The sequence below is a fragment of the Hyla sarda genome, unplaced genomic scaffold (genome assembly GCF_029499605.1).
Source record: "Hyla sarda isolate aHylSar1 unplaced genomic scaffold, aHylSar1.hap1 scaffold_181, whole genome shotgun sequence".
NCBI classification, from domain to species: domain Eukaryota; kingdom Metazoa; phylum Chordata; class Amphibia; order Anura; family Hylidae; genus Hyla; species Hyla sarda.
The window spans coordinates 382201-407584 of NW_026608456.1; the positions used below are offsets into that span (position 1 = coordinate 382201).

At 46.2% G+C, this 25384-nt stretch overlaps 11 non-coding genes across 11 annotated transcripts; all 11 read left to right on the forward strand.

The window, feature by feature from the left end:
* The first annotated feature begins 368 nt into the window (after window positions 1–368).
* Window positions 369–559, forward strand: LOC130314254 (U2 spliceosomal RNA). Its single transcript, XR_008861984.1, has one exon. It is a non-coding gene; the product is annotated as a U2 spliceosomal RNA (small nuclear RNA).
* A 2112-nt stretch (window positions 560–2671) lies between these two features.
* Window positions 2672–2862, forward strand: LOC130314293 (U2 spliceosomal RNA). The gene has a single exon (XR_008862019.1). It is a non-coding gene; the product is annotated as a U2 spliceosomal RNA (small nuclear RNA).
* A 2086-nt stretch (window positions 2863–4948) lies between these two features.
* Window positions 4949–5139, forward strand: LOC130314255 (U2 spliceosomal RNA). The gene has a single exon (XR_008861985.1). It is a non-coding gene; the product is annotated as a U2 spliceosomal RNA (small nuclear RNA).
* A 2086-nt stretch (window positions 5140–7225) lies between these two features.
* LOC130314256 (U2 spliceosomal RNA) lies at window positions 7226–7416 on the forward strand. The gene has a single exon (XR_008861986.1). It is a non-coding gene; the product is annotated as a U2 spliceosomal RNA (small nuclear RNA).
* Window positions 7417–9504: 2088 nt separating this feature from the next.
* On the forward strand, window positions 9505–9695 carry LOC130314257 (U2 spliceosomal RNA). The gene has a single exon (XR_008861987.1). It is a non-coding gene; the product is annotated as a U2 spliceosomal RNA (small nuclear RNA).
* Window positions 9696–11780: 2085 nt separating this feature from the next.
* Window positions 11781–11971, forward strand: LOC130314258 (U2 spliceosomal RNA). The gene has a single exon (XR_008861988.1). It is a non-coding gene; the product is annotated as a U2 spliceosomal RNA (small nuclear RNA).
* Window positions 11972–14057: 2086 nt separating this feature from the next.
* Window positions 14058–14248, forward strand: LOC130314260 (U2 spliceosomal RNA). The gene has a single exon (XR_008861989.1). It is a non-coding gene; the product is annotated as a U2 spliceosomal RNA (small nuclear RNA).
* Window positions 14249–16346: 2098 nt separating this feature from the next.
* Window positions 16347–16537, forward strand: LOC130314262 (U2 spliceosomal RNA). The gene has a single exon (XR_008861991.1). It is a non-coding gene; the product is annotated as a U2 spliceosomal RNA (small nuclear RNA).
* Window positions 16538–18590: 2053 nt separating this feature from the next.
* Window positions 18591–18781, forward strand: LOC130314263 (U2 spliceosomal RNA). The gene has a single exon (XR_008861992.1). It is a non-coding gene; the product is annotated as a U2 spliceosomal RNA (small nuclear RNA).
* A 2094-nt stretch (window positions 18782–20875) lies between these two features.
* LOC130314264 (U2 spliceosomal RNA) lies at window positions 20876–21066 on the forward strand. Its single transcript, XR_008861993.1, has one exon. It is a non-coding gene; the product is annotated as a U2 spliceosomal RNA (small nuclear RNA).
* Window positions 21067–23160: 2094 nt separating this feature from the next.
* LOC130314265 (U2 spliceosomal RNA) lies at window positions 23161–23351 on the forward strand. The gene has a single exon (XR_008861994.1). It is a non-coding gene; the product is annotated as a U2 spliceosomal RNA (small nuclear RNA).
* Window positions 23352–25384: the final 2033 nt, after the last annotated feature.

The window sequence follows — 25384 nt, forward strand, 5'->3', positions numbered from 1 at the left end:
GTGTTGGTTTGATACCGTTTGGGGACAGCCAAGGAGGCATCTGCAGGCAACAAAGGTAGGTGTGTGCTTGTGTGTGTGTTTCCTATGCAGATCCTAAGCCCAGTGTCACATGCAAGTAGGAGGAGTAAGAAGGGTTCCTGGCAAATCCGGGTTATGGATTGCATTTAAAAAGGCCCCGTGGGAGTGCAATGGGCCCCTGTCTTGCTGCTTAGCAATAATGGTATGGGTTTAGGTTCTGCTGTGTGTACTGGTGGTTGACTGCCCCCCAGCCCAGAGTGTGCATGGAAAATTGTCTGGCAGCCTCCCTGACAGCAAGCAGTGATAGTGCCCATGAAGGGGACCTTGTTGGGCCCGCCCCTTTCACGGTTATCGCTTCTCGGCCTTTTGGCTAAGATCAAGTGTAGTATCTGTTCTTATCAGTTTAATATCTGATACGTCCCCTATCTGGGGACCATATATTAAATGGATTTTTGAGAACGGGGGCCGATTTCGAAGCTTGCTTCCGTCGCCCTATGCATTGACCCGATATGGCAGTATCTTCGGGTACAGTGCACCACCCCCTTACAGGGTTAAAAAGAAAGATTCCTACTTTCATTGCTACCTGCTTGCTGGCTAGCCAGCTAGCCAGCCCTGTGGGCCTTGCTGCTGCAGCCAAAAAACAAAAGGTGGTGCTGCTGCTGCTGCTTCTGCTGCTTCTGCTGCTTCTGCTTGTGTCTGGCCGCTGTTGGAGCGTCCAGGCACAGGACTTCTGCTGCTGCTGACTAAATGGCCTCCTTAATTGGATCATTTGAGTAGCCAGCACACCTGTGCAGGTAGGGCATGACATGATAGGCAGCTGCCTTGATAGCGGGTGGGTGCTGAATGTTCCTAATTGACAAAATAAGATTAATGCTTATGAAGAAATATAAAATCTCATCCCTTCCCCAATATCGCGCCACACCCCTAACCCTTAATTCCCTGGTTGAACTTGATGGACATATGTCTTTTTTCGACCGTACTAACTATGTAACTATGTAACATAACATGGGGGGGGGGGGGGGGGTCTCCTGGCTGTTCACACAGGTGTGTCATTGCTGTACATTGACCATGCATTGCTTCTGTGGTATTGCAAAGGCAAAGACAAATGCTTCCAGCCATCCATTGCACTAATGGATTGGTCATCAGCTGGCTGTCTATGTCCCGCATCAATATAGACCAAAGTACAGAGGGTTAGGCTATGCTATTGTGCACCTACCTGATGCATCAGAAGGTGCGAGGCCCTTGCTAAATTCTGTGCACAGACTTTGAGATCTATACTTTAGACTGTATCTAAACCTGCTCCAACATGGACTGACATTCTGGCCTACTTTCAGCCGATGCGACTTGTCTGTCGCTGAACAGTCGCTTTTTATGTATTCAGCACCTATGTATAATGTTGTAAAAATGCTCTAGAAGCTAAAGTCGCAGAAATGTCACACATATTTGGCCTGCAACTTTCTGTGCGACAAATTCAGACAGGAAAAATCAGTATAAATCCTTAGAAAATTATCCCCCAGTGTCTCCATCTGCTGGCGGTATTGAATAAGCATTGCTGCACTGATGGGGTATGCATTAGACGAAAAAAAAGAAGAAAAAGAAGAATAATACGCCCAGAAAAGAGGCGAAAAGGAGAAAAACGTAAAAAAACGTGAAAAAAAAGTAAGAGGAAGAGAAGGGAAAAAAAGGTGGAAATGGGTTTAAAAGTGATTTCGGCGGAGAATATATATATATATATATATATATATATATATATATATATATATATATATATATACATATACGCGCACACACACACATATATATAAACGTATTCTCCGTTGAGATATTGCAGCCGCTGCTGTGTCCAGGCCCAGGAGCCTTAGCACTGTGCTGTGATGTCACTCAATACCACTGACATCACTAGGTGTAAACAACATCTCTCCTTTGCTGTGTATGTGACTATGGAGCTGTTTGGTGATGTCGTCTATTATGGCCTTCATAGAAGCAACAGGAGATTGTTGCATCCATCTAGAACCCTCAGAACTACAGTGCTATGATGTCACTCACTTCCACAGGCCTTGCAGAGTGTAAACAACAACAACCCAGCTTTGTTGTGTATGTAACCATAGGGATTTGTGATGTCACCTAGAACCTTCACAGCAGCGACAGCTTTATGAGGAGCATCAGCACTGCTCTGCCTGAGCAGAACCATCACCGCCATAGGTTGTCAAATAACCCGGATTTAACCCACACAGGTAAGTCCAATGGGGTGCAGGCATGTCCTCTATGCTTACAGCTTCCCGTGGGTGTTGGTTTGATACCGTTTGGGGACAGCCAAGGAGGCATCTGCAGGCAACAAAGGTAGGTGTGTGCTTGTGTGTGTGTTTCCTATGCAGATCCTAAGCCCAGTGTCACATGCAAGTAGGAGGAGTAAGAAGGGTTCCTGGCAAATCCGGGTTATGGATTGCATTTAAAAAGGCCCCGTGGGAGTGCAATGGGCCCCTGTCTTGCTGCTTAGCAATAATGGTATGGGTTTAGGTTCTGCTGTGTGTACTGGTGGTTGACTGCCCCCCAGCCCAGAGTGTGCATGGAAAATTGTCTGGCAGCCTCCCTGACAGCAAGCAGTGATAGTGCCCATGAAGGGGACCTTGTTGGGCCCGCCCCTTTCACGGTTATCGCTTCTCGGCCTTTTGGCTAAGATCAAGTGTAGTATCTGTTCTTATCAGTTTAATATCTGATACGTCCCCTATCTGGGGACCATATATTAAATGGATTTTTGAGAACGGGGGCCGATTTCGAAGCTTGCTTCCGTCGCCTTATGCATTGACCCGATATGGCAGTATCTTCGGGTACAGTGCACCACCCCCTTACAGGGTTAAAAAGAAAGATTCCTACTTTCATTGCTACCTGCTTGCTGGCTAGCCAGCTAGCCAGCCCTGTGGGCCTTGCTGCTGCAGCCAAAAAACAAAAGGTGGTGCTGCTGCTGCTGCTTCTGCTGCTTCTGCTTGTGTCTGGCCGCTGTTGGAGCGTCCAGGCACAGGACTTCTGCTGCTGCTGACTAAATGGCCTCCTTAATTGGATCATTTGAGTAGCCAGCACACCTGTGCAGGTAGGGCATGACATGATAGGCAGCTGCCTTGATAGCGGGTGGGTGCTGAATGTTCCTAATTGACAAAATAAGATTAATGCTTATGAAGAAATATAAAATCTCATCCCTTCCCCAATATCGCGCCACACCCCTACCCCTTAATTCCCTGGTTGAACTTGATGGACATATGTCTTTTTTCGACCGTACTAACTATGTAACTATGTAACATAACATGGGGGGGGGGGGGGGGGTCTCCTGGCTGTTCACACAGGTGTGTCATTGCTGTACATTGACCATGCATTGCTTCTGTGGTATTGCAAAGGCAAAGACAAATGCTTCCAGCCATCCATTGCACTAATGGATTGGTCATCAGCTGGCTGTCTATGTCCCGCATCAATATAGACCAAAGTACAGAGGGTTAGGCTATGCTATTGTGCACCTACCTGATGCATCAGAAGGTGCGAGGCCCTTGCTAAATTCTGTGCACAGACTTTGAGATCTATACTTTAGACTGTATCTAAACCTGCTCCAACATGGACTGACATTCTGGCCTACTTTCAGCCGATGCGACGTGTCTGTCGCTGAACAGTCGCTTTTTATGTATTCAGCACCTATGTATAATGTTGTAAAAATGCTCTAGAAGCTAAAGTCGCAGAAATGTCACACATATTTGGCCTGCAACTTTCTGTGCGACAAATTCAGACAGGAAAAATCAGTATAAATCCTTAGAAAATTATCCCCCAGTGTCTCCATCTGCTGGCGGTATTGAATAAGCATTGCTGCACTGATGGGGTATGCATTAGACGAAAAAAAAGAAGAAAAAGAAGAATAATACGCCCAGAAAAGAGGCGAAAAGGAGAAAAACGTAAAAAAACGTGAAAAAAAAGTAAGAGGAAGAGAAGGGAAAAAAAGGTGGAAATGGGTTTAAAAGTGATTTCGGCGGAGAAATATATATATATATATATATATATATATATATATATATATATACGCGCACACACACACATATATATAAACGTATTCTCCGTTGAGATATTGCAGCCGCTGCTGTGTCCAGGCCCAGGAGCCTTAGCACTGTGCTGTGATGTCACTCAATACCACTGACATCACTAGGTGTAAACAACATCTCTCCTTTGCTGTGTATGTGACTATGGAGCTGTTTGGTGATGTCGTCTATTATGGCCTTCATAGAAGCAACAGGAGATTGTTGCATCCATCTAGAACCCTCAGAACTACAGTGCTATGATGTCACTCACTTCCACAGGCCTTGCAGAGTGTAAACAACAACAACCCAGCTTTGTTGTGTATGTAACCATAGGGATTTGTGATGTCACCTAGAACCTTCACAGCAGCGACAGCTTTATGAGGAGCATCAGCACTGCTCTGCCTGAGCAGAACCATCACCGCCATAGGTTGTCAAATAACCCGGATTTAACCCACACAGGTAAGTCCAATGGGGTGCAGGCATGTCCTCTATGCTTACAGCTTCCCGTGGGTGTTGGTTTGATACCGTTTGGGGACAGCCAAGGAGGCATCTGCAGGCAACAAAGGTAGGTGTGTGCTTGTGTGTGTGTTTCCTATGCAGATCCTAAGCCCAGTGTCACATGCAAGTAGGAGGAGTAAGAAGGGTTCCTGGCAAATCCGGGTTATGGATTGCATTTAAAAAGGCCCCGTGGGAGTGCAATGGGCCCCTGTCTTGCTGCTTAGCAATAATGGTATGGGTTTAGGTTCTGCTGTGTGTACTGGTGGTTGACTGCCCCCCAGCCCAGAGTGTGCATGGAAAATTGTCTGGCAGCCTCCCTGACAGCAAGCAGTGATAGTGCCCATGAAGGGGACCTTGTTGGGCCCGCCCCTTTCACGGTTATCGCTTCTCGGCCTTTTGGCTAAGATCAAGTGTAGTATCTGTTCTTATCAGTTTAATATCTGATACGTCCCCTATCTGGGGACCATATATTAAATGGATTTTTGAGAACGGGGGCCGATTTCGAAGCTTGCTTCCGTCGCCCTATGCATTGACCCGATATGGCAGTATCTTCGGGTACAGTGCACCACCCCCTTACAGGGTTAAAAAGAAAGATTCCTACTTTCATTGCTACCTGCTTGCTGGCTAGCCAGCTAGCCAGCCCTGTGGGCCTTGCTGCTGCAGCCAAAAAACAAAAGGTGGTGCTGCTGCTGCTGCTTCTGCTGCTTCTGCTTGTGTCTGGCCGCTGTTGGAGCGTCCAGGCACAGGACTTCTGCTGCTGCTGACTAAATGGCCTCCTTAATTGGATCATTTGAGTAGCCAGCACACCTGTGCAGGTAGGGCATGACATGATAGGCAGCTGCCTTGATAGCGGGTGGGTGCTGAATGTTCCTAATTGACAAAATAAGATTAATGCTTATGAAGAAATATAAAATCTCATCCCTTCCCCAATATCGCGCCACACCCCTACCCCTTAATTCCCTGGTTGAACTTGATGGACATATGTCTTTTTTCGACCGTACTAACTATGTAACTATGTAACATAACATGGGGGGGGGGGGGGGGGGGTCTCCTGGCTGTTCACACAGGTGTGTCATTGCTGTACATTGACCATGCATTGCTTCTGTGGTATTGCAAAGGCAAAGACAAATGCTTCCAGCCATCCATTGCACTAATGGATTGGTCATCAGCTGGCTGTCTATGTCCCGCATCAATATAGACCAAAGTACAGAGGGTTAGGCTATGCTATTGTGCACCTACCTGATGCATCAGAAGGTGCGAGGCCCTTGCTAAATTCTGTGCACAGACTTTGAGATCTATACTTTAGACTGTATCTAAACCTGCTCCAACATGGACTGACATTCTGGCCTACTTTCAGCCGATGCGACTTGTCTGTCGCTGAACAGTCGCTTTTTATGTATTCAGCACCTATGTATAATGTTGTAAAAATGCTCTAGAAGCTAAAGTCGCAGAAATGTCACACATATTTGGCCTGCAACTTTCTGTGCGACAAATTCAGACAGGAAAAATCAGTATAAATCCTTAGAAAATTATCCCCCAGTGTCTCCATCTGCTGGCGGTATTGAATAAGCATTGCTGCACTGATGGGGTATGCATTAGACGAAAAAAAAGAAGAAAAAGAAGAATAATACGCCCAGAAAAGAGGCGAAAAGGAGAAAAACGTAAAAAAACGTGAAAAAAAAGTAAGAGGAAGAGAAGGGAAAAAAAGGTGGAAATGGGTTTAAAAGTGATTTCGGCGGAGATATATATATATATATATATATATATATATATATATATATATACGCGCACACACACACATATATATAAACGTATTCTCCGTTGAGATATTGCAGCCGCTGCTGTGTCCAGGCCCAGGAGCCTTAGCACTGTGCTGTGATGTCACTCAATACCACTGACATCACTAGGTGTAAACAACATCTCTCCTTTGCTGTGTATGTGACTATGGAGCTGTTTGGTGATGTCGTCTATTATGGCCTTCATAGAAGCAACAGGAGATTGTTGCATCCATCTAGAACCCTCAGAACTACAGTGCTATGATGTCACTCACTTCCACAGGCCTTGCAGAGTGTAAACAACAACAACCCAGCTTTGTTGTGTATGTAACCATAGGGATTTGTGATGTCACCTAGAACCTTCACAGCAGCGACAGCTTTATGAGGAGCATCAGCACTGCTCTGCCTGAGCAGAACCATCACCGCCATAGGTTGTCAAATAACCCGGATTTAACCCACACAGGTAAGTCCAATGGGGTGCAGGCATGTCCTCTATGCTTACAGCTTCCCGTGGGTGTTGGTTTGATACCGTTTGGGGACAGCCAAGGAGGCATCTGCAGGCAACAAAGGTAGGTGTGTGCTTGTGTGTGTGTTTCCTATGCAGATCCTAAGCCCAGTGTCACATGCAAGTAGGAGGAGTAAGAAGGGTTCCTGGCAAATCCGGGTTATGGATTGCATTTAAAAAGGCCCCGTGGGAGTGCAATGGGCCCCTGTCTTGCTGCTTAGCAATAATGGTATGGGTTTAGGTTCTGCTGTGTGTACTGGTGGTTGACTGCCCCCCAGCCCAGAGTGTGCATGGAAAATTGTCTGGCAGCCTCCCTGACAGCAAGCAGTGATAGTGCCCATGAAGGGGACCTTGTTGGGCCCGCCCCTTTCACGGTTATCGCTTCTCGGCCTTTTGGCTAAGATCAAGTGTAGTATCTGTTCTTATCAGTTTAATATCTGATACGTCCCCTATCTGGGGACCATATATTAAATGGATTTTTGAGAACGGGGGCCGATTTCGAAGCTTGCTTCCGTCGCCCTATGCATTGACCCGATATGGCAGTATCTTCGGGTACAGTGCACCACCCCCTTACAGGGTTAAAAAGAAAGATTCCTACTTTCATTGCTACCTGCTTGCTGGCTAGCCAGCTAGCCAGCCCTGTGGGCCTTGCTGCTGCAGCCAAAAAACAAAAGGTGGTGCTGCTGCTGCTGCTTCTGCTGCTTCTGCTTGTGTCTGGCCGCTGTTGGAGCGTCCAGGCACAGGACTTCTGCTGCTGCTGACTAAATGGCCTCCTTAATTGGATCATTTGAGTAGCCAGCACACCTGTGCAGGTAGGGCATGACATGATAGGCATCTGCCTTGATAGCGGGTGGGTGCTGAATGTTCCTAATTGACAAAATAAGATTAATGCTTATGAAGAAATATAAAATCTCATCCCTTCCCCAATATCGCGCCACACCCCTACCCCTTAATTCCCTGGTTGAACTTGATGGACATATGTCTTTTTTCGACCGTACTAACTATGTAACTATGTAACATAACATGGGGGGGGGGGGGGGGGTCTCCTGGCTGTTCACACAGGTGTGTCATTGCTGTACATTGACCATGCATTGCTTCTGTGGTACTGCAAAGGCAAAGACAAATGCTTCCAGCCATCCATTGCACTAATGGATTGGTCATCAGCTGGCTGTCTATGTCCCGCATCAATATAGACCAAAGTACAGAGGGTTAGGCTATGCTATTGTGCACCTACCTGATGCATCAGAAGGTGCGAGGCCCTTGCTAAATTCTGTGCACAGACTTTGAGATCTATACTTTAGACTGTATCTAAACCTGCTCCAACATGGACTGACATTCTGGCCTACTTTCAGCCGATGCGACTTGTCTGTCGCTGAACAGTCGCTTTTTATGTATTCAGCACCTATGTATAATGTTGTAAAAATGCTCTAGAAGCTAAAGTCGCAGAAATGTCACACATATTTGGCCTGCAACTTTCTGTGCGACAAATTCAGACAGGAAAAATCAGTATAAATCCTTAGAAAATTATCCCCCAGTGTCTCCATCCGCTGGCGGTATTGAATAAGCATTGCTGCACTGATGGGGTATGCATTAGACGAAAAAAAAGAAGAAAAAGAAGAATAATACGCCCAGAAAAGAGGCGAAAAGGAGAAAAACGTAAAAAAACGTGAAAAAAAAGTAAGAGGAAGAGAAGGGAAAAAAAGGTGGAAATGGGTTTAAAAGTGATTTCGGCGGAGATATATATATATATATATATATATATATATATATATATATATATATACGCGCACACACACACATATATATAAACGTATTCTCCGTTGAGATATTGCAGCCGCTGCTGTGTCCAGGCCCAGGAGCCTTAGCACTGTGCTGTGATGTCACTCAATACCACTGACATCACTAGGTGTAAACAACATCTCTCCTTTGCTGTGTATGTGACTATGGAGCTGTTTGGTGATGTCGTCTATTATGGCCTTCATAGAAGCAACAGGAGATTGTTGCATCCATCTAGAACCCTCAGAACTACAGTGCTATGATGTCACTCACTTCCACAGGCCTTGCAGAGTGTAAACAACAACAACCCAGCTTTGTTGTGTATGTAACCATAGGGATTTGTGATGTCACCTAGAACCTTCACAGCAGCGACAGCTTTATGAGGAGCATCAGCACTGCTCTGCCTGAGCAGAACCATCACCGCCATAGGTTGTCAAATAACCCGGATTTAACCCACACAGGTAAGTCCAATGGGGTGCAGGCATGTCCTCTATGCTTACAGCTTCCCGTGGGTGTTGGTTTGATACCGTTTGGGGACAGCCAAGGAGGCATCTGCAGGCAACAAAGGTAGGTGTGTGCTTGTGTGTGTGTTTCCTATGCAGATCCTAAGCCCAGTGTCACATGCAAGTAGGAGGAGTAAGAAGGGTTCCTGGCAAATCCGGGTTATGGATTGCATTTAAAAAGGCCCCGTGGGAGTGCAATGGGCCCCTGTCTTGCTGCTTAGCAATAATGGTATGGGTTTAGGTTCTGCTGTGTGTACTGGTGGTTGACTGCCCCCCAGCCCAGAGTGTGCATGGAAAATTGTCTGGCAGCCTCCCTGACAGCAAGCAGTGATAGTGCCCATGAAGGGGACCTTGTTGGGCCCGCCCCTTTCACGGTTATCGCTTCTCGGCCTTTTGGCTAAGATCAAGTGTAGTATCTGTTCTTATCAGTTTAATATCTGATACGTCCCCTATCTGGGGACCATATATTAAATGGATTTTTGAGAACGGGGGCCGATTTCGAAGCTTGCTTCCGTCGCCCTATGCATTGACCCGATATGGCAGTATCTTCGGGTACAGTGCACCACCCCCTTACAGGGTTAAAAAGAAAGATTCCTACTTTCATTGCTACCTGCTTGCTGGCTAGCCAGCTAGCCAGCCCTGTGGGCCTTGCTGCTGCAGCCAAAAAACAAAAGGTGGTGCTGCTGCTGCTGCTTCTGCTGCTTCTGCTTGTGTCTGGCCGCTGTTGGAGCGTCCAGGCACAGGACTTCTGCTGCTGCTGACTAAATGGCCTCCTTAATTGGATCATTTGAGTAGCCAGCACACCTGTGCAGGTAGGGCATGACATGATAGGCAGCTGCCTTGATAGCGGGTGGGTGCTGAATGTTCCTAATTGACAAAATAAGATTAATGCTTATGAAGAAATATAAAATCTCATCCCTTCCCCAATATCGCGCCACACCCCTACCCCTTAATTCCCTGGTTGAACTTGATGGACATATGTCTTTTTTCGACCGTACTAACTATGTAACTATGTAACATAACATGGGGGGGGGGGGGGGGGGTCTCCTGGCTGTTCACACAGGTGTGTCATTGCTGTACATTGACCATGCATTGCTTCTGTGGTATTGCAAAGGCAAAGACAAATGCTTCCAGCCATCCATTGCACTAATGGATTGGTCATCAGCTGGCTGTCTATGTCCCGCATCAATATAGACCAAAGTACAGAGGGTTAGGCTATGCTATTGTGCACCTACCTGATGCATCAGAAGGTGCGAGGCCCTTGCTAAATTCTGTGCACAGACTTTGAGATCTATACTTTAGACTGTATCTAAACCTGCTCCAACATGGACTGACATTCTGGCCTACTTTCAGCCGATGCGACTTGTCTGTCGCTGAACAGTCGCTTTTTATGTATTCAGCACCTATGTATAATGTTGTAAAAATGCTCTAGAAGCTAAAGTCGCAGAAATGTCACACATATTTGGCCTGCAACTTTCTGTGCGACAAATTCAGACAGGAAAAATCAGTATAAATCCTTAGAAAATTATCCCCCAGTGTCTCCATCTGCTGGCGGTATTGAATAAGCATTGCTGCACTGATGGGGTATGCATTAGACGAAAAAAAAGAAGAAAAAGAAGAATAATACGCCCAGAAAAGAGGCGAAAAGGAGAAAAACGTAAAAAAACGTGAAAAAAAAGTAAGAGGAAGAGAAGGGAAAAAAAGGTGGAAATGGGTTTAAAAGTGATTTCGGCGGAGAAATATATATATATATATATATATATATATATATATATATATACGCGCACACACACACATATATATAAACGTATTCTCCGTTGAGATATTGCAGCCGCTGCTGTGTCCAGGCCCAGGAGCCTTAGCACTGTGCTGTGATGTCACTCAATACCACTGACATCACTAGGTGTAAACAACATCTCTCCTTTGCTGTGTATGTGACTATGGAGCTGTTTGGTGATGTCGTCTATTATGGCCTTCATAGAAGCAACAGGAGATTGTTGCATCCATCTAGAACCCTCAGAACTACAGTGCTATGATGTCACTCACTTCCACAGGCCTTGCAGAGTGTAAACAACAACAACCCAGCTTTGTTGTGTATGTAACCATAGGGATTTGTGATGTCACCTAGAACCTTCACAGCAGCGACAGCTTTATGAGGAGCATCAGCACTGCTCTGCCTGAGCAGAACCATCACCGCCATAGGTTGTCAAATAACCCGGATTTAACCCACACAGGTAAGTCCAATGGGGTGCAGGCATGTCCTCTATGCTTACAGCTTCCCGTGGGTGTTGGTTTGATACCGTTTGGGGACAGCCAAGGAGGCATCTGCAGGCAACAAAGGTAGGTGTGTGCTTGTGTGTGTGTTTCCTATGCAGATCCTAAGCCCAGTGTCACATGCAAGTAGGAGGAGTAAGAAGGGTTCCTGGCAAATCCGGGTTATGGATTGCATTTAAAAAGGCCCCGTGGGAGTGCAATGGGCCCCTGTCTTGCTGCTTAGCAATAATGGTATGGGTTTAGGTTCTGCTGTGTGTACTGGTGGTTGACTGCCCCCCAGCCCAGAGTGTGCATGGAAAATTGTCTGGCAGCCTCCCTGACAGCAAGCAGTGATAGTGCCCATGAAGGGGACCTTGTTGGGCCCGCCCCTTTCACGGTTATCGCTTCTCGGCCTTTTGGCTAAGATCAAGTGTAGTATCTGTTCTTATCAGTTTAATATCTGATACGTCCCCTATCTGGGGACCATATATTAAATGGATTTTTGAGAACGGGGGCCGATTTCGAAGCTTGCTTCCGTCGCCCTATGCATTGACCCGATATGGCAGTATCTTCGGGTACAGTGCACCACCCCCTTACAGGGTTAAAAAGAAAGATTCCTACTTTCATTGCTACCTGCTTGCTGGCTAGCCAGCTAGCCAGCCCTGTGGGCCTTGCTGCTGCAGCCAAAAAACAAAAGGTGGTGCTGCTGCTGCTGCTTCTGCTTGTGTCTGGCCGCTGTTGGAGCGTCCAGGCACAGGACTTCTGCTGCTGCTGACTAAATGGCCTCCTTAATTAAATCATTTGAGTAGCCAGCACACCTGTGCAGGTAGGGCATGACATGATAGGCAGCTGCCTTGATAGCGGGTGGGTGCTGAATGTTCCTAATTGACAAAATAAGATTAATGCTTATGAAGAAATATAAAATCTCATCCCTTCCCCAATATCGCGCCACACCCCTACCCCTTAATTCCCTGGTTGAACTTGATGGACATATGTCTTTTTTCGACCGTACTAACTATGTAACTATGTAACATAACATGGGGGGGGGGGGGGGGGGGGGGGGTCTCCTGGCTGTTCACACAGGTGTGTCATTGCTGTACATTGACCATGCATTGCTTCTGTGGTATTGCAAAGGCAAAGACAAATGCTTCCAGCCATCCATTGCACTAATGGATTGGTCATCAGCTGGCTGTCTATGTCCCGCATCAATATAGACCAAAGTACAGAGGGTTAGGCTATGCTATTGTGCACCTACCTGATGCATCAGAAGGTGCGAGGCCCTTGCTAAATTCTGTGCACAGACTTTGAGATCTATACTTTAGACTGTATCTAAACCTGCTCCAACATGGACTGACATTCTGGCCTACTTTCAGCCGATGCGACTTGTCTGTCGCTGAACAGTCGCTTTTTATGTATTCAGCACCTATGTATAATGTTGTAAAAATGCTCTAGAAGCTAAAGTCGCAGAAATGTCACACATATTTGGCCTGCAACTTTCTGTGCGACAAATTCAGACAGGAAAAATCAGTATAAATCCTTAGAAAATTATCCCCCAGTGTCTCCATCTGCTGGCGGTATTGAATAAGCATTGCTGCACTGATGGGGTATGCATTAGACGAAAAAAAAGAAGAAAAAGAAGAATAATACGCCCAGAAAAGAGGCGAAAAGGAGAAAAACGTAAAAAAACGTGAAAAAAAAGTAAGAGGAAGAGAAGGGAAAAAAAGGTGGAAATGGGTTTAAAAGTGATTTCGGCGGACAAATATATATATATATATATATATATATATATATATATATATATATACGCGCACACACACACATATATATAAACGTATTCTCCGTTGAGATATTGCAGCCGCTGCTGTGTCCAGGCCCAGGAGCCTTAGCACTGTGCTGTGATGTCACTCAATACCACTGACATCACTAGGTGTAAACAACATCTCTCCTTTGCTGTGTATGTGACTATGGAGCTGTTTGGTGATGTCGTCTATTATGGCCTTCATAGAAGCAACAGGAGATTGTTGCATCCATCTAGAACCCTCAGAACTACAGTGCTATGATGTCACTCACTTCCACAGGCCTTGCAGAGTGTAAACAACAACAACCCAGCTTTGTTGTGTATGTAACCATAGGGATTTGTGATGTCACCTAGAACCTTCACAGCAGCGACAGCTTTATGAGGAGCATCAGCACTGCTCTGCCTGAGCAGAACCATCACCGCCATAGGTTGTCAAATAACCCGGATTTAACCCACACAGGTAAGTCCAATGGGGTGCAGGCATGTCCTCTATGCTTACAGCTTCCCGTGGGTGTTGGTTTGATACCGTTTGGGGACAGCCAAGGAGGCATCTGCAGGCAACAAAGGTAGGTGTGTGCTTGTGTGTGTGTTTCCTATGCAGATCCTAAGCCCAGTGTCACATGCAAGTAGGAGGAGTAAGAAGGGTTCCTGGCAAATCCGGGTTATGGATTGCATTTAAAAAGGCCCCGTGGGAGTGCAATGGGCCCCTGTCTTGCTGCTTAGCAATAATGGTATGGGTTTAGGTTCTGCTGTGTGTACTGGTGGTTGACTGCCCCCCAGCCCAGAGTGTGCATGGAAAATTGTCTGGCAGCCTCCCTGACAGCAAGCAGTGATAGTGCCCATGAAGGGGACCTTGTTGGGCCCGCCCCTTTCACGGTTATCGCTTCTCGGCCTTTTGGCTAAGATCAAGTGTAGTATCTGTTCTTATCAGTTTAATATCTGATACGTCCCCTATCTGGGGACCATATATTAAATGGATTTTTGAGAACGGGGGCCGATTTCGAAGCTTGCTTCCGTCGCCCTATGCATTGACCCGATATGGCAGTATCTTCGGGTACAGTGCACCACCCCCTTACAGGGTTAAAAAGAAAGATTCCTACTTTCATTGCTACCTGCTTGCTGGCTAGCCAGCTAGCCAGCCCTGTGGGCCTTGCTGCTGCAGCCAAAAAACAAAAGGTGGTGCTGCTGCTGCTGCTTCTGCTGCTTCTGCTTGTGTCTGGCCGCTGTTGGAGCGTCCAGGCACAGGACTTCTGCTGCTGCTGACTAAATGGCCTCCTTAATTGGATCATTTGTGTAGCCAGCACACCTGTGCAGGTAGGGCATGACATGATAGGCAGCTGCCTTGATAGCGGGTGGGTGCTGAATGTTCCTAATTGACAAAATAAGATTAATGCTTATGAAGAAATATAAAATCTCATCCCTTCCCCAATATCGCGCCACACCCCTACCCCTTAATTCCCTGGTTGAACTTGATGGACATATGTCTTTTTTCGACCGTACTAACTATGTAACTATGTAACATAACATGGGGGGGGGGGGGGGGGGGGGTCTCCTGGCTGTTCACACAGGTGTGTCATTGCTGTACATTGACCATGCATTGCTTCTGTGGTATTGCAAAGGCAAAGACAAATGCTTCCAGCCATCCATTGCACTAATGGATTGGTCATCAGCTGGCTGTCTATGTCCCGCATCAATATAGACCAAAGTACAGAGGGTTAGGCTATGCTATTGTGCACCTACCTGATGCATCAGAAGGTGCGAGGCCCTTGCTAAATTCTGTGCACAGACTTTGAGATCTATACTTTAGACTGTATCTAAACCTGCTCCAACATGGACTGACATTCTGGCCTACTTTCAGCCGATGCGACTTGTCTGTCGCTGAACAGTCGCTTTTTATGTATTCAGCACCTATGTATAATGTTGTAAAAATGCTCTAGAAGCTAAAGTCGCAGAAATGTCACACATATTTGGCCTGCAACTTTCTGTGCGACAAATTCAGACAGGAAAAATCAGTATAAATCCTTAGAAAATTATCCCCCAGTGTCTCCATCTGCTGGCGGTATTGAATAAGCATTGCTGCACTGATGGGGTATGCATTAGACGAAAAAAAAGAAGAAAAAGAAGAATAATACGCCCAGAAAAGAGGCGAAAAGGAGAAAAACGTAAAAAAACGTGAAAAAAAAGTAAGAGGAAGAGAAGGGAAAAAAAGGTGGAAATGGGTTTAAAAGTGATTTCGGCGGAGATATATATATATATATATATATATATATATATATATATATATATATATATATACGCGCACACACACACATATATATAAACGTATTCTCCGTTGAGATATTGCAGCCGCTGCTGTGTCCAGGCCCAGGAGCCTTAGCACTGTGCTGTGATGTCACTCAATACCACTGACATCACTAGGTGTAAACAACATCTCTCCTTTGCTGTGTATGTGACTATGGAGCTGTTTGGTGATGTCGTCTATTATGGCCTTCATAGAAGCAACAGGAGATTGTTGCATCCATCTAGAACCCTCAGAACTACAGTGCTATGATGTCACTCACTTCCACAGGCCTTGCAGAGTGTAAACAACAACAACCCAGCTTTGTTGTGTATGTAACCATAGGGATTTGTGATGTCACCTAGAACCTTCACAGCAGCGACAGCTTTATGAGGAGCATCAGCACTGCTCTGCCTGAGCAGAACCATCACCGCCATAGGTTGTCAAATAACCCGGATTTAACCCACACAGGTAAGTCCAATGGGGTGCAGGCATGTCCTCTATGCTTACAGCTTCCCGTGGGTGTTGGTTTGATACCGTTTGGGGACAGCCAAGGAGGCATCTGCAGGCAACAAAGGTAGGTGTGTGCTTGTGTGTGTGTTTCCTATGCAGATCCTAAGCCCAGTGTCACATGCAAGTAGGAGGAGTAAGAAGGGTTCCTGGCAAATCCGGGTTATGGATTGCATTTAAAAAGGCCCCGTGGGAGTGCAATGGGCCCCTGTCTTGCTGCTTAGCAATAATGGTATGGGTTTAGGTTCTGCTGTGTGTACTGGTGGTTGACTGCCCCCCAGCCCAGAGTGTGCATGGAAAATTGTCTGGCAGCCTCCCTGACAGCAAGCAGTGATAGTGCCCATGAAGGGGACCTTGTTGGGCCCGCCCCTTTCACGGTTATCGCTTCTCGGCCTTTTGGCTAAGATCAAGTGTAGTATCTGTTCTTATCAGTTTAATATCTGATACGTCCCCTATCTGGGGACCATATATTAAATGGATTTTTGAGAACGGGGGCCGATTTCGAAGCTTGCTTCCGTCGCCCTATGCATTGACCCGATATGGCAGTATCTTCGGGTACAGTGCACCACCCCCTTACAGGGTTAAAAAGAAAGATTCCTACTTTCATTGCTACCTGCTTGCTGGCTAGCCAGCTAGCCAGCCCTGTGGGCCTTGCTGCTGCAGCCAAAAAACAAAAGGTGGTGGTGCTGCTGCTGCTTCTGCTGCTTCTGCTTGTGTCTGGCCGCTGTTGGAGCGTCCAGGCACAGGACTTCTGCTGCTGCTGACTAAATGGCCTCCTTAATTGGATCATTTGAGTAGCCAGCACACCTGTGCAGGTAGGGCATGACATGATAGGCAGCTGCCTTGATAGCGGGTGGGTGCTGAATGTTCCTAATTGACAAAATAAGATTAATGCTTATGAAGAAATATAAAATCTCATCCCTTCCCCAATATCGCGCCACACCCCTACCCCTTAATTCCCTGGTTGAACTTGATGGACATATGTCTTTTTTCGACCGTACTAACTATGTAACTATGTAACATAACATGGGGGGGGGGGGGGGGTCTCCTGGCTGTTCACACAGGTGTGTCATTGCTGTACATTGACCATGCATTGCTTCTGTGGTATTGCAAAGGCAAAGACAAATGCTTCCAGCCATCCATTGCACTAATGGATTGGTCATCAGCTGGCTGTCTATGTCCCGCATCAATATAGACCAAAGTACAGAGGGTTAGGCTATGCTATTGTGCACCTACCTGATGCATCAGAAGGTGCGAGGCCCTTGCTAAATTCTGTGCACAGACTTTGAGATCTATACTTTAGACTGTATCTAAACCTGCTCCAACATGGACTGACATTCTGGCCTACTTTCAGCCGATGCGACTTGTCTGTCGCTGAACAGTCGCTTTTTATGTATTCAGCACCTATGTATAATGTTGTAAAAATGCTCTAGAAGCTAAAGTCGCAGAAATGTCACACATATTTGGCCTGCAACTTTCTGTGCGACAAATTCAGACAGGAAAAATCAGTATAAATCCTTAGAAAATTATCCCCCAGTGTCTCCATCTGCTGGCGGTATTGAATAAGCATTGCTGCACTGATGGGGTATGCATTAGACGAAAAAAAAGAAGAAAAAGAAGAATAATACGCCCAGAAAAGAGGCGAAAAGGAGAAAAACGTAAAAAAACGTGAAAAAAAAGTAAGAGGAAGAGAAGGGAAAAAAAGGTGGAAATGGGTTTAAAAGTGATTTTGGCGGAGAAATATATATATACGCGCACACACACACATATATATAAACGTATTCTCCGTTGAGATATTGCAGCCGCTGCTGTGTCCAGGCCCAGGAGCCTTAGCACTGTGCTGTGATGTCACTCAATACCACTGACATCACTAGGTGTAAACAACATCTCTCCTTTGCTGTGTATGTGACTATGGAGCTGTTTGGTGATGTCGTCTATTATGGCCTTCATAGAAGCAACAGGAGATTGTTGCATCCATCTAGAACCCTCAGAACTACAGTGCTATGATGTCACTCACTTCCACAGGCCTTGCAGAGTGTAAACAACAACAACCCAGCTTTGTTGTGTATGTAACCATAGGGATTTGTGATGTCACCTAGAACCTTCACAGCAGCGACAGCTTTATGAGGAGCATCAGCACTGCTCTGCCTGAGCAGAACCATCACCGCCATAGGTTGTCAAATAACCCGGATTTAACCCACACAGGTAAGTCCAATGGGGTGCAGGCATGTCCTCTATGCTTACAGCTTCCCGTGGGTGTTGGTTTGATACCGTTTGGGGACAGCCAAGGAGGCATCTGCAGGCAACAAAGGTAGGTGTGTGCTTGTGTGTGTGTTTCCTATGCAGATCCTAAGCCCAGTGTCACATGCAAGTAGGAGGAGTAAGAAGGGTTCCTGGCAAATCCGGGTTATGGATTGCATTTAAAAAGGCCCCGTGGGAGTGCAATGGGCCCCTGTCTTGCTGCTTAGCAATAATGGTATGGGTTTAGGTTCTGCTGTGTGTACTGGTGGTTGACTGCCCCCCAGCCCAGAGTGTGCATGGAAAATTGTCTGGCAGCCTCCCTGACAGCAAGCAGTGATAGTGCCCATGAAGGGGACCTTGTTGGGCCCGCCCCTTTCACGGTTATCGCTTCTCGGCCTTTTGGCTAAGATCAAGTGTAGTATCTGTTCTTATCAGTTTAATATCTGATACGTCCCCTATCTGGGGACCATATATTAAATGGATTTTTGAGAACGGGGGCCGATTTCGAAGCTTGCTTCCGTCGCCCTATGCATTGACCCGATATGGCAGTATCTTCGGGTACAGTGCACCACCCCCTTACAGGGTTAAAAAGAAAGATTCCTACTTTCATTGCTACCTGCTTGCTGGCTAGCCAGCTAGCCAGCCCTGTGGGCCTTGCTGCTGCAGCCAAAAAACAAAAGGTGGTGCTGCTGCTGCTGCTGCTTCTGCTGCTTCTGCTTGTGTCTGGCCGCTGTTGGAGCGTCCAGGCACAGGACTTCTGCTGCTGCTGACTAAATGGCCTCCTTAATTGGATCATTTGAGTAGCCAGCACACCTGTGCAGGTAGGGCATGACATGATAGGCAGCTGCCTTGATAGCGGGTGGGTGCTGAATGTTCCTAATTGACAAAATAAGATTAATGCTTATGAAGAAATATAAAATCTCATCCCTTCCCCAATATCGCGCCACACCCCTACCCCTTAATTCCCTGGTTGAACTTGATGGACATATGTCTTTTTTCGACCGTACTAACTATGTAACTATGTAACATAACATGGGGGGGGGGGGGGGGGGTCTCCTGGCTGTTCACACAGGTGTGTCATTGCTGTACATTGACCATGCATTGCTTCTGTGGTATTGCAAAGGCAAAGACAAATGCTTCCAGCCATCCATTGCACTAATGGATTGGTCATCAGCTGGCTGTCTATGTCCCGCATCAATATAGACCAAAGTACAGAGGGTTAGGCTATGCTATTGTGCACCTACCTGATGCATCAGAAGGTGCGAGGCCCTTGCTAAATTCTGTGCACAGACTTTGAGATCTATACTTTAGACTGTATCTAAACCTGCTCCAACATGGACTGACATTCTGGCCTACTTTCAGCCGATGCGACTTGTCTGTCGCTGAACAGTCGCTTTTTATGTATTCAGCACCTATGTATAATGTTGTAAAAATGCTCTAGAAGCTAAAGTCGCAGAAATGTCACACATATTTGGCCTGCAACTTTCTGTGCGACAAATTCAGACAGGAAAAATCAGTATAAATCCTTAGAAAATTATCCCCCAGTGTCTCCATCTGCTGGCGGTATTGAATAAGCATTGCTGCACTGATGGGGTATGCATTAGACGAAAAAAAAGAAGAAAAAGAAGAATAATACACCCAGAAAAGAGGCGAAAAGGAGAAAAACGTAAAAAAACGTGAAAAAAAAGTAAGAGGAAGAGAAGGGAAAAAAAGGTGGAAATGGGTTTAAAAGTGATTTCGGCGGAGAAATATATATATATATATATATATATATATATATATATATATATATATACGCGCACACACACACATATATATAAACGTATTCTCCGTTGAGATATTGCAGCCGCTGCTGTGTCCAGGCCCAGGAGCCTTAGCACTGTGCTGTGATGTCACTCAATACCACTGACATCACTAGGTGTAAACAACATCTCTCCTTTGCTGTGTATGTGACTATGGAGCTGTTTGGTGATGTCGTCTATTATGGCCTTCATAGAAGCAACAGGAGATTGTTGCATCCATCTAGAACCCTCAGAACTACAGTGCTATGATGTCACTCACTTCCACAGGCCTTGCAGAGTGTAAACAACAACAACCCAGCTTTGTTGTGTATGTAACCATAGGGATTTGTGATGTCACCTAGAACCTTCACAGCAGCGACAGCTTTATGAGGAGCATCAGCACTGCTCTGCCTGAGCAGAACCATCACCGCCATAGGTTGTCAAATAACCCGGATTTAACCCACACAGGTAAGTCCAATGGGGTGCAGGCATGTCCTCTATGCTTACAGCTTCCCGTGGGTGTTGGTTTGATACCGTTTGGGGACAGCCAAGGAGGCATCTGCAGGCAACAAAGGTAGGTGTGTGCTTGTGTGTGTGTTTCCTATGCAGATCCTAAGCCCAGTGTCACATGCAAGTAGGAGGAGTAAGAAGGGTTCCTGGCAAATCCGGGTTATGGATTGCATTTAAAAAGGCCCCGTGGGAGTGCAATGGGCCCCTGTCTTGCTGCTTAGCAATAATGGTATGGGTTTAGGTTCTGCTGTGTGTACTGGTGGTTGACTGCCCCCCAGCCCAGAGTGTGCATGGAAAATTGTCTGGCAGCCTCCCTGACAGCAAGCAGTGATAGTGCCCATGAAGGGGACCTTGTTGGGCCCGCCCCTTTCACGGTTATCGCTTCTCGGCCTTTTGGCTAAGATCAAGTGTAGTATCTGTTCTTATCAGTTTAATATCTGATACGTCCCCTATCTGGGGACCATATATTAAATGGATTTTTGAGAACGGGGGCCGATTTCGAAGCTTGCTTCCGTCGCCCTATGCATTGACCCGATATGGCAGTATCTTCGGGTACAGTGCACCACCCCCTTACAGGGTTAAAAAGAAAGATTCCTACTTTCATTGCTACCTGCTTGCTGGCTAGCCAGCTAGCCAGCCCTGTGGGCCTTGCTGCTGCAGCCAAAAAACAAAAGGTGGTGCTGCTGCTGCTGCTGCTTCTGCTGCTTCTGCTTGTGTCTGGCCGCTGTTGGAGCGTCCAGGCACAGGACTTCTGCTGCTGCTGACTAAATGGCCTCCTTAATTGGATCATTTGAGTAGCCAGCACACCTGTGCAGGTAGGGCATGACATGATAGGCAGCTGCCTTGATAGCGGGTGGGTGCTGAATGTTCCTAATTGACAAAATAAGATTAATGCTTATGAAGAAATATAAAATCTCATCCCTTCCCCAATATCGCGCCACACCCCTACCCCTTAATTCCCTGGTTGAACTTGATGGACATATGTCTTTTTTCGACCGTACTAACTATGTAACTATGTAACATAACATGGGGGGGGGGGGGGGGGGTCTCCTGGCTGTTCACACAGGTGTGTCATTGCTGTACATTGACCATGCATTGCTTCTGTGGTATTGCAAAGGCAAAGACAAATGCTTCCAGCCATCCATTGCACTAATGGATTGGTCATCAGCTGGCTGTCTATGTCCCGCATCAATATAGACCAAAGTACAGAGGGTTAGGCTATGCTATTGTGCACCTACCTGATGCATCAGAAGGTGCGAGGCCCTTGCTAAATTCTGTGCACAGACTTTGAGATCTATACTTTAGACTGTATCTAAACCTGCTCCAACATGGACTGACATTCTGGCCTACTTTCAGCCGATGCGACTTGTCTGTCGCTGAACAGTCGCTTTTTATGTATTCAGCACCTATGTATAATGTTGTAAAAATGCTCTAGAAGCTAAAGTCGCAGAAATGTCACACATATTTGGCCTGCAACTTTCTGTGCGACAAATTCAGACAGGAAAAATCAGTATAAATCCTTAGAAAATTATCCCCCAGTGTCTCCATCTGCTGGCGGTATTGAATAAGCATTGCTGCACTGATGGGGTATGCATTAGACGAAAAAAAAGAAGAAAAAGAAGAATAATACACCCAGAAAAGAGGCGAAAAGGAGAAAAACGTAAAAAAACGTGAAAAAAAAGTAAGAGGAAGAGAAGGGAAAAAAAGGTGGAAATGGGTTTAAAAGTGATTTCGGCGGAGAAATATATATATATATATATATATATATATATATATATATATATATATACGCGCACACACACACATATATATAAACGTATTCTCCGTTGAGATATTGCAGCCGCTGCTGTGTCCAGGCCCAGGAGCCTTAGCACTGTGCTGTGATGTCACTCAATACCACTGACATCACTAGGTGTAAACAACATCTCTCCTTTGCTGTGTATGTGACTATGGAGCTGTTTGGTGATGTCGTCTATTATGGCCTTCATAGAAGCAACAGGAGATTGTTGCATCCATCTAGAACCCTCAGAACTACAGTGCTATGATGTCACTCACTTCCACAGGCCTTGCAGAGTGTAAACAACAACAACCCAGCTTTGTTGTGTATGTAACCATAGGGATTTGTGATGTCACCTAGAACCTTCACAGCAGCGACAGCTTTATGAGGAGCATCAGCACTGCTCTGCCTGAGCAGAACCATCACCGCCATAGGTTGTCAAATAACCCGGATTTAACCCACACAGGTAAGTCCAATGGGGTGCAGGCATGTCCTCTATGCTTACAGCTTCCCGTGGGTGTTGGTTTGATACCGTTTGGGGACAGCCAAGGAGGCATCTGCAGGCAACAAAGGTAGGTGTGTGCTTGTGTGTGTGTTTCCTATGCAGATCCTAAGCCCAGTGTCACATGCAAGTAGGAGGAGTAAGAAGGGTTCCTGGCAAATCCGGGTTATGGATTGCATTTAAAAAGGCCCCGTGGGAGTGCAATGGGCCCCTGTCTTGCTGCTTAGCAATAATGGTATGGGTTTAGGTTCTGCTGTGTGTACTGGTGGTTGACTGCCCCCCAGCCCAGAGTGTGCATGGAAAATTGTCTGGCAGCCTCCCTGACAGCAAGCAGTGATAGTGCCCATGAAGGGGACCTTGTTGGGCCCGCCCCTTTCACGGTTATCGCTTCTCGGCCTTTTGGCTAAGATCAAGTGTAGTATCTGTTCTTATCAGTTTAATATCTGATACGTCCCCTATCTGGGGACCATATATTAAATGGATTTTTGAGAACGGGGGCCGATTTCGAAGCTTGCTTCCGTCGCCCTATGCATTGACCCGATATGGCAGTATCTTCGGGTACAGTGCACCACCCCCTTACAGGGTTAAAAAGAAAGATTCCTACTTTCATTGCTACCTGCTTGCTGGCTAGCCAGCTAGCCAGCCCTGTGGGCCTTGCTGCTGCAGCCAAAAAACAAAAGGTGGTGCTGCTGCTGCTGCTTCTGCTGCTTCTGCTTGTGTCTGGCCGCTGTTGGAGCGTCCAGGCACAGGACTTCTGCTGCTGCTGACTAAATGGCCTCCTTAATTGGATCATTTGAGTAGCCAGCACACCTGTGCAGGTAGGGCATGACATGATAGGCAGCTGCCTTGATAGCGGGTGGGTGCTGAATGTTCCTAATTGACAAAATAAGATTAATGCTTATGAAGAAATATAAAATCTCATCCCTTCCCCAATATCGCGCCACACCCCTACCCCTTAATTCCCTGGTTGAACTTGATGGACATATGTCTTTTTTCGACCGTACTAACTATGTAACTATGTAACATAACATGGGGGGGGGGGGGGGGGGGTCTCCTGGCTGTTCACACAGGTGTGTCATTGCTGTACATTGACCATGCATTGCTTCTGTGGTATTGCAAAGGCAAAGACAAATGCTTCCAGCCATCCATTGCACTAATGGATTGGTCATCAGCTGGCTGTCTATGTCCCGCATCAATATAGACCAAAGTACAGAGGGTTAGGCTATGCTATTGTGCACCTACCTGATGCATCAGAAGGTGCGAGGCCCTTGCTAAATTCTGTGCACAGACTTTGAGATCTATACTTTAGACTGTATCTAAACCTGCTCCAACATGGACTGACATTCTGGCCTACTTTCAGCCGATGCGACTTGTCTGTCGCTGAACAGTCGCTTTTTATGTATTCAGCACCTATGTATAATGTTGTAAAAATGCTCTAGAAGCTAAAGTCGCAGAAATGTCACACATATTTGGCCTGCAACTTTCTGTGCGACAAATTCAGACAGGAAAAATCAGTATAAATCCTTAGAAAATTATCCCCCAGTGTCTCCATCTGCTGGCGGTATTGAATAAGCATTGCTGCACTGATGGGGTATGCATTAGACGAAAAAAAAGAAGAAAAAGAAGAATAATACACCCAGAAAAGAGGCGAAAAGGAGAAAAACGTAAAAAAACGTGAAAAAAAAGTAAGAGGAAGAGAAGGGAAAAAAAGGTGGAAATGGGTTTAAAAGTGATTTCGGCGGAGAAATATATATATATATATATATATATATATATATATATATACGCGCACACACACACATATATATAAACGTATTCTCCGTTGAGATATTGCAGCCGCTGCTGTGTCCAGGCCCAGGAGCCTTAGCACTGTGCTGTGATGTCACTCAATACCACTGACATCACTAGGTGTAAACAACATCTCTCCTTTGCTGTGTATGTGACTATGGAGCTGTTTGGTGATGTCGTCTATTATGGCCTTCATAGAAGCAACAGGAGATTGTTGCATCCATCTAGAACCCTCAGAACTACAGTGCTATGATGTCACTCACTTCCACAGGCCTTGCAGAGTGTAAACAACAACAACCCAGCTTTGTTGTGTATGTAACCATAGGGATTTGTGATGTCACCTAGAACCTTCACAGCAGCGACAGCTTTATGAGGAGCATCAGCACTGCTCTGCCTGAGCAGAACCATCACCGCCATAGGTTGTCAAATAACCCGGATTTAACCCACACAGGTAAGTCCAATGGGGTGCAGGCATGTCCTCTATGCTTACAGCTTCCCGTGGGTGTTGGTTTGATACCGTTTGGGGACAGCCAAGGAGGCATCTGCAGGCAACAAAGGTAGGTGTGTGCTTGTGTGTGTGTTTCCTATGCAGATCCTAAGCCCAGTGTCACATGCAAGTAGGAGGAGTAAGAAGGGTTCCTGGCAAATCCGGGTTATGGATTGCATTTAAAAAGGCCCCGTGGGAGTGCAATGGGCCCCTGTCTTGCTGCTTAGCAATAATGGTATGGGTTTAGGTTCTGCTGTGTGTACTGGTGGTTGACTGCCCCCCAGCCCAGAGTGTGCATGGAAAATTGTCTGGCAGCCTCCCTGACAGCAAGC